Source organism: Phyllostomus hastatus, unplaced genomic scaffold (genome assembly GCF_019186645.2).
Source record: "Phyllostomus hastatus isolate PE091 unplaced genomic scaffold, TTU_PhHast_1.1 phas_contig_86, whole genome shotgun sequence".
NCBI lineage: Eukaryota > Metazoa > Chordata > Mammalia > Chiroptera > Phyllostomidae > Phyllostomus > Phyllostomus hastatus.
In genome coordinates, this window is record NW_025333977.1 from 31,445,225 (window position 1) to 31,461,009 (window position 15,785).

Sequence of the window (15,785 nt, forward strand, 5' to 3'; positions counted from 1 at the left end):
TTCCCACTGAGGTCCCCCACTAAGGTCCTTGATCATCCTTACAACCATTGTTTTGAACTCTGCATTTGGTGTCTTGGTTGCTTCCATTTCATTTATTTGTTTTTCTGGGGATTTCTCTTGTTCTTTCACTTGGGGCATATTTCTTTGTCTCCCTATTTTATCTACCTTCTTGTGTTTGTCGCTGTGTATTAGGTAGATCTGCTATGACTCACAAACTCATTATGGTGGTTTTATGTTGTAGGTGTCTTATGGGTCTCAGTGGCACAATCTCCCAAATCACTTGTTCTAGGAATGTTTCTTATGTGGGTTATGGGCACTGTACTGTTATAGTTTAGTATTAAAAGCTGTTGGTCTATTTGTGGGCGAGTTTAATCCTCAGTCTAGCTGGCTATAAGGACAGACCTTGATCACAGTGTATGAGCTGTTCTGTGGGGGTTGCCCCCTAGGTAGAGTTGTTTCCAGCAGGATATGGTGCCTGCCAGGATCTCTCTTAGGGTGTGCCACTTGTGTGGTTAGTTGGGTTGAGCTCTGGTGTATTCTGAAGACCTCTACTGGTTATGTTGATTCCAAATCCACTTGGGTGGGGTTCCAGTGCAGGTTGATGGCAGACACTACCTATAACCACCCTTGGGCTGTCTAGAGCTACCACACAATTTGCTGTTTGTGGCTGCCTCTGCTGGATCTGGCTGTGTGTGGAAGGGGCCAAGCCATGTACAAGGGTCCGTTTCCTCCAGCTCTGAACTGGCAGCATATCAGTGAAAGTTCCAAGGCACCCTGAGTTCTACCTCCTCCTGTCAGCAACACTGCCACCCCCTGAGGTTGTCTGGTCTTCCTCAAGGGACTTCTATAGAAAGACTGTAGAGTGGACCTAGGCTGACTGCAACCCACAGACGCTTCCACAAGGTGTGAGCTCAATAGGGCAGGTGACTGGGGTTGGGAGGACAGGGCTAGTGGGTCTCCTGCTTGGGGGTGGTCTGGTCAGGCACTCAATGTGGGGAACATGGCCCCTACTCCAGAACCATATCATTCAGTCTCTACTAGAGTCTCTAACTCTAGCGTCCCCAGAGCTGTTCTGTGGGGGTTGCCCCCCTAGGTAGAGTTGTTTCCAGCAGGATATGGTGCCTGCCAGGATCTCTCTTAGGGTGTGCCACTTGTGTGGTTAGTTGGGTTGAGCTCTGGTGTATTCTGAAGACCTCTACTGGTTATGTTGACTCCAAATCCACTTGAGTGGGGTTCCAGGCTGCTGTAGGTTCAGGTTGAGTGAAGAAAGCTGGCCCCTTTGCAGGAGCAAGCTCAGCAGGTCTGAACCACCAGGACTCAGGTGGACAGATCAAGAGTCTTTCATTGTCTACCCCCACATCCGGGTGCCTCAAGCCCATCACCCAGCCAAAAGCCTCCCAAGAAGACATGCTCTGAGTACTCTAAAGTTCCCAGCTCTGCACAGCACTCAGTCTCCCTGCGGGACTGAGCTCAGCAAGACAGGGCCACCAGTTGTCAGAAGGGCAGGTCAAATGAGCCTGCCATTGGGAGTGATGGAGTGGTCTGAGCTCACCGGGGAGACTGAAGTGCCCCCTCCCCATCACTGGACCATACCACCCAGCATCAGGCACAATATTAAGTGTGACAAAATAGCTACCACCAACTGCAGACTTATACTGAAGAAATGTAGCATCATTAGTGGAAAGAAAGTACTCACTTCTCAACTGTCTAGCACAAATCCTAACATTGACTCTGATTTGCAAGACTTGGGTCATGGACCCATCCCTAGACCCTGGGGTGATGTCAGTCTACCCAACCTACATAGATTAAGAGTGGGGACAAAGCTTGGTTCCTACAGAAAATAAATGTGCTATTATAAGATGAGGGGATAGGTTCTGGGTAGACAAAGGCAACAGATGTCCAGATACATTCATTTACCATATAATACAGTTAAATTCCCTTAGTCTGACATTCTAGATCCTTGTACCTTAAAATGCCCCAAAACTCCCTTACCTATTTTCTCACCCCTTATTCAGCACAAGCCTTTCTCTTGAGCCCATCACTTTTTTCCAGCTTTATTGAGATATAACTGATATATGGTAACATGTAAGTTTAAGGTACACAATGTAGTATATATTCCAAAACGATTACCATAATAAGGATAGTTAACATATCCATCACCTCACATAGTGACAATTTTGGGGGGCCAATCTTAACTATTTTTTATCCTCTGATCTCTCCATGGTCTTCCTGTCTCTACGTCTTTGCTAATACCACTACCTCATCAACTCTTCACATTCTACCCATCTTCCAAACCCGAGATTAGTACACCTCTTTTTGGTCCACCTAATCATTCAGATTGCAATGGTTAATGCTTTTATTCACTCAGTTAACATCTAGTGGCTATGAGCTGAGCCAGACAGAATACCACTCAAAAATCAGAAGTAGGAGGTAGTGCCTGTTATGATTGAACCAAAAGATTAGTAAAAATAGAAAAGGCTGGTATAAAAGTGAATATTTATTTAGAATAAGAAAATAAATGACAACTAGTTACAAAGTTTGAAAAGATGGCACAAGATCTAAAACGCAACAGTATTTTTGTTAACTGCTTAGCACCCCTCTATAATACTTGGTTGGTACATTTTTTACTATACATTCTTTAATCAGATCATTATTTAACAATTATTTTGTGATATTTCCTATAAAGAAAATAGAAATATAATTCAGTGTTTTCTCTAACCGGAGGCTTTTTGCTCTTTATTATTGATACATTGCAGAACTTACTTTTCAGCTTCACAACTGACATTTGGTAACTCATGTAAATATTCAGCATGCTGTCAAATTGGGGGAAAGCTCTATCTTCAAGGGATTTGTTTTTTTCTCTCCTATTTATAACCTATACAATTTGGAAATTTTTCCACAGACTAGCCTCTGGGTCCTAATATTTTACACTATGTTGCCCCTCCACAGCACACTGCCACTGGTCTTGGTCTCTGAGGGACACACCTCACACCTGTGACAACAACCTGGCCCTGCACCGGTCGGTGGAGAATGGTGCTGGAGTCGGCACAGAGGTTGGTAGGAATGTTCTTGAAGCCTTTCCACATCCTACACTTAAACGGCTAGCAACAGCTTTACCCATGGAAGTGAGTGTGAACTATGTAAAAACATCTTACTAAAATCTTCACTAAGAATATTTCCAGCTCTGCTTCTGGCCCTGACACCATTTGAGACTCAGTGTAACACCCAGGAGTCCAGTCCCAGGTCTCCTTCCAGCCTCCTTCTTCCCAGAGTTCCTAAATCCAACCAGGCACTGTTTGTTCCAAAGTGCCTCCATTCCTAAAAGGGAGCACCCCCAACCAGCAGGCACAGACATCCCACTGCCAAGCTTTGTCTAACCTCCTAGGCCAGTACTAGCAGCCCTCCCCATTTCGAAGCATTATGAGTCCAAGACAATTGCCTAGAAAACCCAAGCTGGTGCTTGTTAGGACAAAAGACTAGTGCTGAGTTATAATATAGTATCCTAAATAGCCAAATGTAAAATTCTAATGCCTTTTTACTAAATGATGTTTCCCAAACAATAAATGCCAGCATAGACCTGTTCTCCTGCTAGAGTGGCAGCTGCCACCAACAGCCCCAGAAATGATAACCAAGTATATCAACAATGTCCCCTTCCCTTTAACTGAGGTGAGAAAAGTAGCAATTTTTTTCAAAATGAATTTTTAATATGTGAAAAGCAATCTAGACTGTGTTCTCAGCATTGGCCTGTAAGAGCTCAACTTTCAGGTGCCATTCCCCTTGTGTAGGACAGTGCTTCTTCTGTGGGAGAAACGACCTCAAAGCCCGGTGCTTCGAGGAGGGCCTGGCCCAAATAACCTGAAGTTTTTGACAACAGTAGGCCTCCGTCCTCAATCCTTGATCATTCCTTTGAATGGTTTTGAGGCTCAAATATGTGGTTAATGCAAAGCTGGGAGAAATAGTGAATTAGTAAAAGGAGACAAAAAGCTTCCTCAGGCTAATTTGATGATCTTGAAATGCAAATAAAATAAAATAATAAATGTGGAATACTGTAGCTGAGTAGAAAATTCTCCAAATGCTTACAGAAGTGCAAGAAGATAAAAACAGTTAACATTTATTAATGTTACTGTGTTCTAGGCACTATTATAAGTGTTTCAACTATTAGAAGTAAAACACAAGGCTTTACTTGTGTTTCCTATACCCTGGACGAGTTGATTGTGAAGGAGGTGTGTGTATTAGCTCTCAGTAACTCACTTGGCAAGGTTGCAAGGGTTGGAAGTGGTATGGGTATGGTGCCCGGCACAGAGTAGGCACTCAGTAAATGTAAGCTAACACTGGTTTCTAAAGAAGGTGTGAAGGTGGAGAGATGTGAATAAAGATAATGATTGCTTACAGTTAGTTGTAGGACTATCAGTCTGAGGAGGGAATGGATCTGTTCTGTGTGGCCCTGAAGAAAGAATAAAAACAAACAATGTGTTGATGCTAAAAGGAGTCAGTAAAAAGAAAGGGAGGGAGAACGGTGGGGGAGGGGGTTGGTGAAAAGAGGGAGAATGAAAAAAGGGAAGAACAGAGGAAGGAGGTTAGGGCTGCCTTAGAAGTAATGAGCTCCCAGGTGTCTATGGGGCTGTTCTAGAAAAGGCAGGACAAATCTTTGACAAGGATGAGTATAAAGGTAATTCAAGCATCATATAAGCTTACAGATAGGGGTTGTTTTTACCACTAGCTTAATAATACCAAGTCTCATCTCAAATCCACCCAGATGGCTTGAGATATGAGAGCTAACACCACAGAGATTTTTCATTAGGCCTCAAGCTTTGCAGGACAGTTTTCTACAAAATGGAAAATTCTCATTAATGAAGAAAAGGATAAGGTTGGTTCCTGTATAAACCAATAGGAAATGTTCATACCATTAATTTTTAAAAGCCCTTTGAAATGACAAGAAAGTAAACTTTCCCTATCAGTGCAACAATCCTGAGGCCAGTACCTCGGTGACATGTTTTCTTCCCTTTCTGCTACCAGAGGACAGTGGATAATATTTGTGTAGCTTTAAGAAAGCCATTAGTTAAATCAGTGTGATAATGTAATTCTTAGAAAAATGTTGGATTTTCTTTGCAAAATAAAGAATTGCTCCTCCTGTAACAGATAATTCAGCACTATAAACATTAAAAAAATAAAACACTATACAAAGATAAAGTGCCACTTTTGTTATTTTCATGGTCTGATTCAACACATTACTTGACAAACTGAGCCTCGTTAAAGAATCTGGGGGTGGGGGCTAAACTTTCTTTTTTCCACTATAAAAAAACAGCTTAAACCTCAAAAAACAAAACTCTATGTTAACTGGATAAGGTATATTTCTATATAAGTATCTTTCAAAAATATTGTAAAAGTTCAAGTTCATTGTAGCAAAGTCCCAGAGTCACACTTTTCATTTTCACTTAATTTGAATCAATTTTTGGTCAGGCATTTCTAAACATTATATTTAACTCACTAACATATATCTCAGCATGTAGTATGGCACTACATGCCCTAACCTTAACCCTAACACCAAACATATCCCTAAAGCTAACCCTGGACTTAGCCCTAGCTCTAACCCTAACCTAAACATTAGCCTAACCCTAAGCCTAGGCTTAACCCTAGCACAAACCTTAACCCTAACCCTAGACCTAGACCTAGCCCTAATTCTGACCCTAACCCTAAACATAATCCTAGGACTAACCCAAGCCATACATACCCCAACCCTAACCCTAAACCTAACCATAACTCTAGCCCTATCCCTAACCCTAACTAACCCTAACCCTAGCCCTAGTCCTAATTCTGACCCTAACCATAAACATAATCCTAGGACTAACCCAAGCCATTCCCCTAACGCTAACACTAGCCCTAGCATTAGCCCTAACCAATCTTTTATCCTAACCATTAACCTAACCCAAGCCCTAGCCCTAATTCTAAACCTAACCCTCACCCTTATCCTAGCTCTAACCCTAACCCTAAACCTAAACCTATCCTTAATCCTAACCCTAGCCTAATCCTGACACTATCCTAACCCTTATCCTTGTGGCAGCTACCGGCCAGTAGTATCCATCCCTGCTTTGGATGCTCGTTGAAACACAAGAAAAACATATACAGAGCCAACCAGGTCCTGTGGGGAAATAGGGACAGAACGGCCACTCTCTCTAGTGGAGAGCACCCCGTTTCCATTCCCAAGCAGATTTTTATTGAGAATACCAACTTAGTTTGTGGATTCACAGTCTGGCAGAAAAGATCAAAAGAAGTAAGTGACTTTCAAAGGTGCAGACAGAACCCCTGCTGTGATTCTGGGCAGAGCTTGGAGTTTTAACATTTGAAAAGACTAACAGGGCTCAAAGGGCTAGTTTTGGTTTCCTGTCTGTGCCTTTAAATTCTAATCTAATTATCCTCCAGCAAACAGATCTCACAGGATCTTGCATATTCTATGTCCCAGGCCCGATTACCCCGGGGGGTCCACTGTTTCTGGTCTGGACTGCACCGCCCCTGTTGTTTCTGTAGGCCTGAGTCAACAGAGGAGACAAAGGCAGCCAGGAGACTTGGATTTCTCACATCTAAGAACAAGAACTCAGGCTTTGACAAAGCCAAGGGGGCAGGGGTTGATGTCCATCACCCCTTCATTTCCATAGCCCCAAGTCTCTTCCCAGAAGCCTCCACATGATAATGCCTGTCTTAGGCAATTCCCTCCATGGGAAATCTTACTCGTCATTGGCTAACTGGTCAAGAATAGGAGGTTTAGGCACAGAACAGGCAGCATTCATGCCAGGGAAATAAGTTTTGTCTCCTTAGTGGCTCCTGGTCTGGAGGTCTCTTACACAGCCTGAGTCATGGGGGGGTTACAGCTTCCTGAGACCAGGCAGGGTGGTCCCCAACATATCCTAACCCAAAACCTCATCCAAGCCCTAGCCAAAACATTAGCACTAACTGTTTCCCTAGCCTTAACCCTAACCCTAACCCTGGCCTTCCCTAACACTAGCTCTAGCCCTACCTTCAGCCCTAATTCTAACCCTGACCATAACCCTACCCTAACCCTAGAGTTAACCCTAATCCTTACCAAACCCTAACCCTAGCCCTAACCCTAATTCTTACCCTAAACTTAACCCTAACCCACGCCCTAGTCTTAACCCTAACCCTTATCCTAACTCTAGCCCTAACCCTTAACCTAGCCCTTTCTGTTGCCCTAGACCTAACCCTAACCTTTACCCTAGCCCTAACCCTAGCCCTAGCACTAGTCCTAATCATAACCCTAACCCTAGTCCTAGTGGTATTTCTACACCTAACCTTAACCATATCCCTAGACCTCACCCTAAACCTAATCCTAACTCTAACCTTACCCAAGCCCTATCCCTAACCCTAAACCTAACCTTATCTGTAACCCCAAGCCTAACCCAAACCCTAACCCTAACCCTTGCCCTAACCCTAGCCCTATCCTTAACCATTGCCCTAGCACTAGCCCTAACCCTAACCCAAATCCTAACCCTAACACTAACCCTAAACCTTACCCTAACCCTAACCCTAACCCTAACCCTAGGCCTAACCCTAACCCTAACCCTAACCTTAAACATTTCCTAAACCTAAACCTAACCCTTACTCTAACCCTAATCCTAACCATAACCCTAACCCTAACCATAACCTTAACCCTAACCTTAGGCTTAACCTAGGCCTAACCCTAGCTCTTGTCCTGGCCCTATCCCTAGCCCTAGCCCTAACCCAAACCCTTAACCTAAGCATGAGTTGATACTAAAGCCAGACTGTCTGGTTCAAATCATGGCTCCAGCACTCACTAGCTGTTAACCTTAGGCAAAGTGTTCAAACTCTTGTGCCTCACCTCTGAAATAATGAGTATCTTGCTCATACAGGTGTTGCAAGTTAATACGCAGAACACATAGGCATGTAATAATCAGTCAGTGAATGTTATGTACCATTGTTACTAGTACAAACATTAAAGAAAGAAGAAAATACATCACATTTCAGAAAGGTTGACTGATGTTGAGTTAAAATACAATACCCTAAATAACCAATTGTAAGATTCTAATGCCTGTTTAGTAAATTATGTTCTCCCAAACAATAAATACCTATATTGGCATGAAAAGTTAGCATTTTATTTCAAAAACATATATTTCTTGTTGGTTCATGCATGCAGACATTGAGGCAAACAGTCCCTTTTGCTATGCACGTGTGAGAGTGTATGTGAGGATGTAGGTATTGTTCAGGAGTGGGTGTGTATCAGAGGGTCTCATGGCAGAGTTCGTGAGATTTTATGATTAGGTTTTTCCAATGCAATGATTCAGCTCACACTTAATGGCTCTTCAAGACAGGCAGATTTGATAACACAGTGAATTTTTTGAAGCTTCATTAGTATAAGAAGCAAATATGTCAAATATATCATATACATTACTTTTTAACAAAAGAATAAGTAATAGTTATTCATAAATAATTGGTGGGATGAATTACATACTATGATCATTTATAGCACTGCCTCATTCTATAAAAAATTACTAATAGCTAATATTTACTAAGTACTAAATATGTGTCAGGCAGAGTTCTAAGTGCTTTACATCTATTTTTCATGCCATCTTCATTTATTATTATTATCCTCATTGTATGGATGCTCTGGGAGGTAGGTGATTTGCTCAGCCTCACGCAGAAGTCACGAAAGCAGGACTCCGGACCACGCAGTGCTGTTTCTGAGCCCTGTTATTAACCGTCACATCATGATGCCGAGGTAAACTGCCAGTCAGCTCTTCACTTTCCAAAAAACATTTCCAAAAAGAATTTTGTCAGCATATCATAAAACCTTTAAAATGACATAATTTATAAAATTCTGTATCACACACATTTCAGGAGGATATAATTTCCATAAGAGTGTTTATTATCAGTTCACTCTGGAAAAATGGCATATTCTCCTTTTAAAATTATTTTCACCTTTGAGTTATGTAACTAAGTATCTTCAAACAATCTATACATCAATATTTGTTTAATACACCTGAAATATAAATGTAAAATACACAAACCCAAAAATATGATTATTTCTATAGAGATGCATATATATAAAACATAGTTTCCTGTACTCAACAATACTTCAGGGTACAAAAACAATTTCAAAAACTATGATCAGTGCCTTCAAAGAAAAAAGATAAAATATTTAATCCATAAAATGAAAATGATTGAAATACAAAATATATACCTCATATGCCAGATATAACATTGATATATAATATATATCCTATGTATCACATATATAATGATATATATGTCATATATACGCACATGATACATATATAGAGCAGAAAGAATGTTTAATGATATTACAAAGGAAATGCTTTGGAAATTTGTTTTCTCTTGGACACCAAGTAAAGAATATCTCTTCCTAGCCCTGGCTGGTGTAGCTCTGTGGATTGAGTACGGGCTGTGAACCAAAGCATCGCAGGTTCGATTCCCAGTCAGGGCATATGCCTGGGTTGCAGGCCATGGTCCCCAGCAACCGCATATTGATGTTTCTCCCTCTCTCTCTTTCTCCCTCCCTTCCCTCTCTACAAATAAATAAATAAAATCTTTTTTAAAAAGATTATCTCTTCTTAACATGAAATTTGACATGCCTCCATAAGCTGAAGCTAAGAGAGGAAATGCCACAAGTGAACACAGATCAGATCTAAACCTGGGATACAAGTTCTTCCCAGTTCCAAGAGGTACTGGAAATTTACATCAGAATCATATACATATTTATCTTTAATGTAATTCATAGTAAAGTGTACATACAGAACTTCTATTCTAGAGTAGAGTTAATCAAACATAAATGCCTTTATTGTCTTTGTGAAACCCCAAAATAAAAACCTCTTTGAGGAACCTGTGTCAGGATATTTTTTAAAAACTTTATTTACCCAATTCTCCTCCTCCAGTCTCAAGCAAAAAGGAAAGTCCTTTGTAACTTCTTACCTTAGGAATTTTTACAGAGCTAACATATGAATTCAGAGGCACTTCTGGTCTTTTGAAAAACCTAGGTCTATAGAAGACATAACCCTGGGTGTGTTGGAGCAGAAGAAGAGATAGAAAAGCATGTTAAATATCAGAAAGGAGGGAGAGCTGAGATTCTGGGAGCCTGGATAGTGGGCAGGAGGCAGTGAGTTCTGTGAAGCCCCTGTTGCATAGCATGACGGTAGTAGTGTCAGCCTGTAGCGCTCTCTAGGAGGACAGACCCCAGGCACAGGTGCCGAAGGCTCCTCCGGGACATTCCTTCCCAAGGAAAGGTCTGGAAGCAGCTAAGCCCTCACACCACACTGATGAGACACAGGCATGTCAGCAGAAACCAGAATGGGCCATTGGTCACTGACCAGAGCAGTCAGTATCTCCCCAAAATCTGAGCACAGACCTGCGGCGAGAGCCCATCAAGACAGTGCGAGGATTCTCCGCCTGCTCTGCAGGATGGGAGCTTGGAGTCCGATTTCAGTAGATTAAGGGAAAATAAAGAAATGTGCTACTTCCTGCACAGCTGTTTGTGACCAGAAATTCATTCCCACAACAGCTCGGTACCTGGAACAGACGGATACCACGACCTTTCAAAGGCACAGTTTTGGTTCCCTCGCATGTTCATCCCCTCCTACAGAATGATGTCTTAACAAGCTTAAGCAAGTAAGTGGAGTGGAGAGCCTCTTAAATATTACTCACTGGAGGCAGTTATTGGGGAGTGTTGCCTGATGAATTAAGTTTCAAAATATGGAAAAACTGTAAATTGGTGTAGTTTATTAATTTTGACAGTTCAAATATGGAATGCATCTATATTTACAGTATATATCATGGGTTCCTCAAGAGACTAACTTAAGAATCTTAAAAAGGTAAAATATTTTCTTCTAAGAAAGATCCTACCAAAAGATTAAAAATAGGTTCTTAGATCCAGCTTACCTCTAATTTCTTAATAATGTTATAAAAGAATGTAAAGTATATTCTACATTGGTTAATTATTAGATTTTATTTATTTTGATTTACATGGAATCATTGGTATAATTATTTATATCTACATTGGAAACTCAAATATTTCAGTTAAGGTTTTCATCCCTCTTTTTATTTCAAAAATGATAGGGAGTTTATTAACATAGCAAGAAATTTAAGCCATCATGGTTAGCGCAAAAGACAAGATATGAGATATAGTCTTAATCTGAAATGGAATGGATTCCTTGCTCAAATCAAGAGAAGCATTATTAATAAAACATAATGTGTGCATTGCAGATGAACTAAAATTATTATTTTTTGTCTTGGTTCAAGTTTAATAGAAACTACAAAAGATAAAAAGTGATGCCCCAGTACTGTACACCTCAGCTGGCCTGCCTCATAAGTTCAGGCCATTTCCTCCACAAAAAGAAAGGCCGGCCTCCCCAAGCTGGGCAGGAAAGGCCTGCCCTGTCCCAGACCACATCTGGTCTAAGTCTGAGATCTTGTGTTTTAAGTGTGACAATAGTGAAAGAGAGGTTTTGTTCTCATGGCTCTACACTGCCACCATGACCCTATAATGGCCCGGTGCTCACTCCTGCTTAGAGAAATATTCTTTGCTCTTATGGACATCAGGCTTGATGACATTACTGCCAGGTTTCCAGCCAGCTGGGCACACTTCCCTGTGTTTGTCAGTGAACTGGAAAACCTGAACTTGTCTCAGAGTCTCGTCCACAGAGTGGCCAACAAGAAGGTGGTTTACAGTGATCTGGCGAAGGATACCTTTATCATCCAAGATAAAGGGGCCCCTGCATGAGATGCCTTCATCAGCCTTTAAGACATCATAGTCCTGAGCAATGGTGCACTTAGGGTCTGACACCAAGGGAATGTTCATGGGTCCCAGTCCTGGGTGTGTTGATCCATGCCCCGTGACAGAAGTGAGAATCCACAGAAGCACCCATCACTTGGCAGTTGGGTTTCTTAAATTCTTCCATCCTATCGCTGAAAGCAATGATCTCCACGGGGCACAAAAAGGTAAAGTCAAGAGAATAGAAGAAGAACACCACACATTTTCCTCTGTAGTCTGATAGGCTGTTATCTTTGAACTGACCATCTGGCATAGCGGCCGTGGCTTTTTAAAATTGGACAGGGTGCCCAATTTTAGCATTTCCTGAAGACATCTTGCTATCTGCAGCTCTGAGACACAAATACCAAGCCCAGCTGGTCGGAAAGAAGATCCGCCAAACTAAAATTATTAAATAACCTAAAGTTAAATTCACTTCCCATTCCAGAAATATAAATACTACAGGTATTTTTCACTTTGCCATTAGGAGGTTAGGAAGGATAGAAGTAGAGAGGGACTGAATGGGAGGGGCTGCCTTTCCCTAACAATCTTAGAATCTGTAACAGTTGAGAGAAGAAACATACCTGAAAAGAACTCATGAACAAAGCAATGCAATTACATATTGGGTTCAATGCCGCAATAAGCTGGTATATCATTTCACTAAACAGGCTGAAAGCTAAATAACCACTTTTGTGTTTGTGGAACACTTTATCATTGCTTATTAAATGCCAAAGTATATGTCAATATCAAATAAAGGGCAAGGAACCTGGACAAGAATTGAGGACAGCTGGAATCGGTCATCAAGGAGGTTGTTCTCTACTGATTTCCTTGAAACTCAAGGTTACCTTTAATGTTTTCATGTCTCTCATTTGTTTGGTTTTGTTTTCATTTCCTATATACATTTTTTTTTGCTTTTGTTCTCTTCTCCAGATATAAAAGGCTGTCAGTCCATGCAGTGTTGAAGGAGTGAAAAGTGTTCAGGGAAAAAGACTTCCATGTAAGTCTCACCTGTGTCATTCCTACTTGTTCTCGGGCTGGGCAGTTAAATTCCCTTGTCTCTGTTTCTTCCCAGGTGAGGGAAGATGACAGGGCCAACCTCACAGAGTGAGGATGAGGGAGTGGCAGTCAAAGACCAGCGTTGGTAGTTACAGAATAGTCACAGCGATAGAAAGCACAGTATAATCCACCACGTTGTAATAACTGTGTGTGGTGCAAGAGGGGTGCACAATTTATCAGGGTCATCACTTACTAAGCCATATAATGTCTAATCACTGGGTTGTGCAACTGAAATGAATGTAATTATGTAGGCCAACTGTAATTGAAAAGGAAAAAGTTATTCAAAGTAAAAAAAAAAAAAGCACCTGGTACAAAGTAGGCAATCAGTGGTGTCCATTATTCTTTCCCTTTTGGAAAAAGGATAGAAAGAGAAAGAATCTAAAATTTGTTTTAAAGCAGTGCTTCTCAAATTTTAGCATATACATGAAACATCTGAGGGTGTCATTTAAATGTAGATTCTGATTCCGTCAGTCCAGGAGGAGAGCCTGAGATTTGACATTTCCAATGTTTCTGGTCCTTGGACCACATTTTGGATAGCAAAGTTTTAAAGGCAAAAGGAATATGGAAATGGTCAGAGAAGAAAGAGTAATAAACCAGTATTTATAGAATGCCCACTGTATGCCTAGAAATGTGTTCATATACATCTTTTTTTAATCCTCAAAATAACTCTATGAAGCAGGTTTTATTACCACTTTACAGAGCAGAAAATTGAGGATCAGGTGCACTAGCTCATAGGAATCTTTGTATTTCCAAAGCTCACATTCGCTGTTCACCTTAAGGGAGGACCAGAGTCAGATCAACAGAAGGAGGTGAGGATGCATGAGTCTAAGTGGAAGGGAAGATCCAGCAGGGATGGGCATCAATGACCTGTAGAGGGAAAAGTGAAGGGGCTCAGGGGTTGGGAAGTGCATTTAATGGGAGAGCAGAGATAAGAGTACAAAGGTGTAACCTCTTCACCCTCTCTCTTTCTCCAATATTCCTTCAGAAGCTAGAACAGCTACTGTTCAAGGTTCAACCTTCCACCTTTTCTGTCAAATTGTCATTGACATAGCACTAGGGCAACTGTCACCTTCCATGCAATAAAGGAGTGGATCTGGGCGAACTTTACCTCTCCTAATTATTTCTACAGCTACCAAATTAAGAAAGAAAATGCAAAAAGAAAGTCAAAAGGCAGACAACCAAGTACTGCACTTTTGAAGGGACCTTTTCAACCACTGAGTTTAGCAGCATTCATATCTAATCTAAGTTCAACACTGCCTTAGCAAACAAGAGCTGGAGCCAAAGGTATGAGTCCATGATTATAATGACATCTAGCAGGTGACAGTCATATGACAAGAATGTGCTGCCATGTCTTACTACTGTAAGGCAGCAGGTATTGCAGTGTTAAGGTTCCATAAGCTGTGGGCTTCACTTAGGGCAGACTCAAAAAATAGAACTATTTTTAATACACTCTGACCTTAGTTTTGTCTTCAGTATGACACACTTAACTGTTTTTAAGGCACCACTCATGACCCAAATTGGTAAATTTCTTCAAACATTTTCATAAAAACTATAATTCTTAAATGCCAATAATTCATATGTGTTTTATTACACTACCAACTTCTTTCCTTAAAGGTATAGGACCTGAGCAGAATTGCATTGGATGAGTCCCCTTCCTTATCTTCATGGATAAGATCTGGCAAAGATGAATCGCACGGGGTAATCTTAGTCAAGGAATCAAAATAATACCAGGAAAATGGTCAAAAGAAAAGCAGAACCAGCTTTATGACAACGGGAACCAATGTGTATTTAGTACCATCTACATGTGTCAACTGTATTTCATTTTTCACAAACCTGTGGACTAGGTAATGATGTGACCATTTTGTAGATGCTAGAACTGAGATTCAGATAAATTCATTAACTTGCTCTTGGTCATTCTACTGGCAAATGGCAGGGACAGGATTAAAAAAGAAAAAGCCAATGCTCTTTTATAGAGGGTGTGAGGATTGTGGTAGAAAGTGGTAATTGCCTCCCTTTATCAATTCTCTTCTTCCTTAATAGAATCCCAGATTTTATCTGGAGCACTTTCACTTGGAATAAAAGACTATGTTTCCCAGCCTTTTGCAGCGAGTTGTGGCAATGTTGCCTAAATTCTGGGAAATGAGATGGAGACAGAGATGTTACATGGGACTTTGGGAAGTATTAATAGTAATCTCTCCTGTGTCCTGTGTCCTCAGCCTGCCTCCTTGTTCTCCCTTCTGAGTCTCCAGTTCTTCATTCTCAGGCCACTCCCAATAGGACTGGATTCCAGTTGTGAACTCGTCACAATTGGCTGAAATCTTCACCCTTCCCCTGTCCCAGCTTATTTCCTACCTGCCCTTCCCATGAGTTCCCCATGATGGAAAGTGAATCTCAGATGCCACATGGTCACCAGGGAGCTAGTATTCCTATCTAGGCTCACTAAAACTAACCAGGGTTCACAGCTGGTCTTTGGTGCCTGGTTGCAAATTGGTACCCAGCTCTGAACCCCAGCAAGCTGGCTGGGGCTGCTGCTGGCTCCATTGCCCAGGCTGGCCCATGGGTGCCTCACCTCATCACAAACATATCTGTCTGCTTTACAATCTCAGACCCCAGAACATCCAAAACTAGTGCTGACTGCTTTAACCCTTCAAACCAGATACCTTTTAGCCACTGACACCTGCATGAAACAAACTGAAGTTGGCCGCATGCCATGCATCCATCCTCAAGATATTGTAAAGAAGGTTGTTATGCCTTTCCAATGAGCAAAATACCAGCCACATGTACATCCCAGTTAGTGTCTCCCTGGCCAGTAAGTTGCAAGTATCTCTCAGCTCAAAAGGTTTTCTCCTTTCTTAGTGTTGCCGTTCAAAACGCCATTCCCTGAGGGAAGGAGAGAAAGCAAGGGACAGTAACCCTTCTACTCTAATGTTATATACCT

The 15,785-nt window shown here is 41.4% G+C and overlaps 1 pseudogene; it reads right to left on the bottom strand.

Annotated features, from left to right (window-relative positions):
* Positions 1 to 11,115: 11,115 nt before the first annotated feature.
* On the bottom strand, positions 11,116 to 12,484 carry LOC123827243 (annotated as a pseudogene).
* Between the last annotated feature and the right edge of the window lie 3,301 nt (positions 12,485 to 15,785).